The sequence below is a fragment of the Malus domestica genome, chromosome 07 (genome assembly GCF_042453785.1).
Source record: "Malus domestica chromosome 07, GDT2T_hap1".
Taxonomy (NCBI): Eukaryota; Viridiplantae; Streptophyta; class Magnoliopsida; order Rosales; family Rosaceae; genus Malus; species Malus domestica.
This window is the reverse complement of record NC_091667.1, coordinates 5,015,874-5,020,377: the sequence shown is the minus strand read 5'-3', so window position 1 is coordinate 5,020,377 and position 4,504 is coordinate 5,015,874. Positions and strand designations below refer to the sequence as shown.

Below are 4,504 nucleotides of genomic sequence, written 5' to 3'. Positions count from 1 at the left end.
GCCCCTCTACTCTCCAAGCCCGAGGTAGGAGACATTCTCATTATCTACCTATCGGTATCAGCTTCAGCCGTAAGTTCCGTTCTCATTCGAAAGGATGGGAATATTGAGCGACCTGTCTACTACGCTAGCAAAGCCTTACAAGATGCGGAGACACGGTACTCTAACATTGAGAAATTGGCTCTGGCATTGGTCATGTCTGCTCGAAAACTCCGCCCTTACTTCCAAGCGCACTCCATCATCGTGCTTACCAATTATCCTCTTCGACAGATACTCCAAAGTCCTGACACTTCAGGGCGAATGATCAAATGGGCAATAGCGTTGGGTGAGTTTGACATCTCCTACCAACCAAAGCCAGCTGAGAAGGGCCAAGCAGTGGCAGACTTCATTGCCGACTTCACATATCCGGTTGACATTGCTTCTACACCTGAAGCAGTGGCTTCATTACCCCCGGAAGCTCAGAAGATAGAACCAACAACCCCAGCATGGAGTCTGTATGTTGATGGCTCATCCAACCAACAGGGCTGTGGAGCGGGACTAGTCTTGACTACACCCGACAAAGTAGCAATGGAGTATGCTCTTCGTTTCAAATTCAAGGCATCAAATAATGAGGCCGAGTATGAAGCCCTTCTAGCAGGATTACGTTTGGCCAAACACCTCGGGGTTAAACAAATTGATATTTTCAGTGACTCCCAATTGGTGGTCAACCAGGTTACCAACAACTTTGATGCTAAGGACAGCTCCATGGCAGCATATCTTGCGCAAACACAACTTTTGCTCAAGCACTTCCACTACCAGATCACCCAAGTTCCTCGAGCGGCAAACAGTCATGCAGACGCCCTGGCTCGCCTCGCCTCGGCTGTGGAAGACAAGATTGGAAGAAAAATTCATGTCGAACTGTTGGCAACACCGAGCACCATGGCCGCAGAAGTATGCAACTTACAACAGGGGGATAGTTGGATCACCCCGATCTATAATTTCCTTGCTCATGGCACCCTCCCAAATGATAAAGTCCAGGCTAAGCAAATTCGATACAAGTCTACCCGCTACCTGATCATCAATGATCAACTCTATAAGCGAGGTTTTAGCCTGCCATACTTAAGGTGTCTTACGCCTGCCGAGGCGGAAATCGTCCTTCGGGAAATACATGAGGGAGTCTGTGGAGATCATGCTGGATCTCGGTCCCTAGCACACAAGACTTTTCGCCAAGGATATTACTGGCCAACACTCCACCAGGATGCTATCAAAGTATCCCGCTCATGTGACAAATGTCAACGATATGCGGCTATTCCTCATTCCCCTCCAGAGCCTCTTACTCCTATGATCAGCCCTTGGCCCTTCGCCCAGTGGGGACTTGATTTGATCGGCCCAATGCCGGCAGGGAAGGGCAAAGTCTGTTACGCAGTCGTTGCAGTGGACTACTTCACAAAGTGGGCCGAAGTAGAACCCTTGGCAACCATTACTGAGGCAAAGATAGAAGACTTCGTGTGGAAGAACATCCTTTGTAGATTCGGCATTCCCAATGCGATAGTCACTGACAATGGGCGACAGTTCGACAACAAGAAGTTCAGGTTGTTCTGCTCTAAGTTCAACATCAACTTATGCTTTGCCTCTCCAGCTCATCCCCAGTCTAATGGACAAGTTGAGGCCATCAACAAAATAATCAAGCGCACTTTGAAAACCAGCTTGGACAAAGCTAAAGGCTGTTGGCCAGAATTTGTACCCCAAGTTCTTTGGTCATATCGCACTTCATATCGGACTTCAACAGGAGAAACTCCATTCTCACTTGCCTTTGGCACAGAGGCGGTTGTCCCTGTTGAGCTCGAGCAAGCAACATTCCGAGTCCAGAACTACATTCAAAGTGAAAATGACAAACAACTCACCCTCAACTTGGATTTAGTCGAGGAACACAGAAACCAAGCTCACTTGAGGAATGTCGCCTACAAGCAGCGCATCTCCAACTATTATGACTCTAGGGTCAAGCCTCGTTCTTTCACAATAGGAGACTGGGTCTTAAAGAAAAGATTACTCTGCGACAGAGTCCCGAGTGAAGGCACACTTAGTCCAAACTGGGATGGACCGTATGAAGTCATTGGCATCAGTCGCCCTGGCTCTTACACACTTAGAAGCTCCGATGGCAAGACCCTTGGCCATCCATGGAACGCTGATCACTTGAAGTACTACTACAAATAGACTCACGATGTACAAGTGTTGAGCTATAGCCGTTTGGCATCCTATGTAATGAAGGCCATTTGGCAATGAATTCAATAAAGAGGTAATTTAGCCAACTCAGCCCTCACTCTTTTACATTCATAGCAAGCGATGCCGGAACCCTTCTCAATCAGAAAGCAATCCGTCTTCCACAGTCACTACAAAACAAGCAAATGAAGACCGTGTCAAGCGCCAAAAAAAAAAAAAAAAAAAAAAAAAAAAAAAAAAAAAAAAAAAACAGCTTCATCCAAAAAGCTTCACCCGAAAAGCTTCACCTCCAAAGCTTCACCTAAAAAGCTTCACCCGAAAAGCTTCACCTCCAAAGCTTCACCCACAAAGCTTCACCTAAAAAGCTTCACCCACAAAGCTTCACCTAAAAAGCTTCACCCGAACAGCTTCACTTAAAAAAGCTTCACCTACAAAGCTTCACCTAAAAAATCTTCACCTAGAAAGCTCCCTCTACATACTTTCACCATCAAAGGTTCACCCACAAAGCTTCACCCACAAAGTTTCACCTAAAAAGCTTCACCCAAAAAGCTTCACCATCAAAGCTTCACCTAAAAAGCTTCACCCAAAAAGCTTCACTTAAAAAGCTTCACCCAAAAAGCTTCACCATCAAAGCTTCACCTACAAAGCTTCACCTAAAAAGCTTCACCCAACAAGCTTCACCCGAAAAGCTTCACCTCCAAAGCTTCACCCACAAAGCTTCAACACCAAAGTTTCACCTACAAAGCTTCAACACAAAACCTTGCTCCAAATAAACAAATTTTGTTCACAAAACCCAAGATGCCCTTGAACTTGTACAAAAACACTTGGGTAAACATAAACATTTTTTGTTTTACACCCACAAGGGCCCAAAATTTTCCTTCTTATTTATTCACTTATATATGTTCTCAAACATATTATAATAGATCCAACAACAAGCCAAAGTCCCAAATTTCATAATGGACAAAAGTACAAGCAATTCATCAATAATGAAGGTGCTACAAAAATTGGAATCTGCCCCAAAATAGAAATCCAACCCAAGAGACTTTTTCTCTCTCTCCCTCTTCCGCCTCCTTTCATCTATCAAATTTCTGCAACCTCTGCTCTTCTCCAATGGAGCTGAATTTTGGACACCCTATAGTTCTTGAGCATATGAACAACTTTCAAGAAGGAACCATTTCTGTTTGAGCGACGGAAATTAAAGTGTTGAAGCTCCAAACATGATAGTCGGCTTCTTGCAGATTTCGAAGCTGTTGTGATGTTTCGAAGATCTGGAAATATTTAACCGTTAGTTCATCCTGAATTTTTGATATGTTATGAAAGAGTCGATGAGGAACAACTTCAATGAAGAAAGCATACCGATCTGAACAAGAGAAAATGGAGTTTCGAAGCTCACAACAAATCTGACGGGTTGACAGACAAATAATAACCAGTCATTCATCATACCTGAATTTCTTGAGTTATACAGCTCCGAGGGATCTCAAATTTGGATATGTTGTAGTTCACAAGCTGAGGAACACCTTCAATGAAGAAAGCATACCGATCTGAACAAGAGAAAATGGAGTTTCGAAGCTCACAACAAATCTGACGGGTTGACAGAAAAATAATAACCAGTCATTCATCATACCTGAGTTTCTTGAGTTATACAGCTCCGAGGGATCTCAAATTTGGATATGTTGTAGTTCACAAGCTGAGGAACAACTTCAATGAAGAAAGCATGCTGATCTGAGCAAGAGAAAATAGAGTTTCAAAGCTCACAACAAATCTGACGGGTTGACAGACAAATGATAAACAGTCACTCATCATACCTGGATTTCTGGAGTTGTACTGCTCCGATGGCTCTCCAATTTGGATATGTTGTAGTTAAGGAATTAACGAACAACTTTCATGAAGACAACTTTGTGATTCGACCTACAGATGATGGTGTTATGTTGAAAAACAATTCCGGTTGTTAGGGGAAATGAAAAACAATTCCACCAAAGAAACATCATTATGATGTTTCATCATTATGGTGTTTTCATCATTATGATGCTTTCATCATTGTGATGCTTCCATCATTGTGATGCTTCCATTATGATGTTAATGCACCAACGGTTACACCTTCTGCAATTCCACTTATTCGGGCCTAGCAACCTTCATAAACAAAATCTATGAAGAAAAAGTCCGGGGCTACCACTTAGAAAACAAAAGAATGAAGTTTTGGTACTTACGACATGGACTATTAGCAAGACACCTCATTCGTCAACTCCCTCGACTAGAGACTTGGGGGACTCCCACCATATGCTACTACGCCTTGGTACTCAAAAGTTCG

The 4,504-nt window shown here is 43.5% G+C and overlaps 1 long non-coding RNA gene across 1 annotated transcript; it reads right to left on the bottom strand.

The window, feature by feature from the left end:
- Nucleotides 1–3,059: 3,059 nt before the first annotated feature.
- LOC139197321 (uncharacterized) lies at nucleotides 3,060–4,210 on the bottom strand. Its single transcript, XR_011582602.1, has 4 exons — nucleotides 4,002–4,210; nucleotides 3,821–3,918; nucleotides 3,640–3,737; nucleotides 3,060–3,464 (listed from the first exon to the last, which is right to left on the bottom strand). It is a non-coding gene; the product is annotated as an uncharacterized lncRNA (long non-coding RNA).
- Nucleotides 4,211–4,504: the final 294 nt, after the last annotated feature.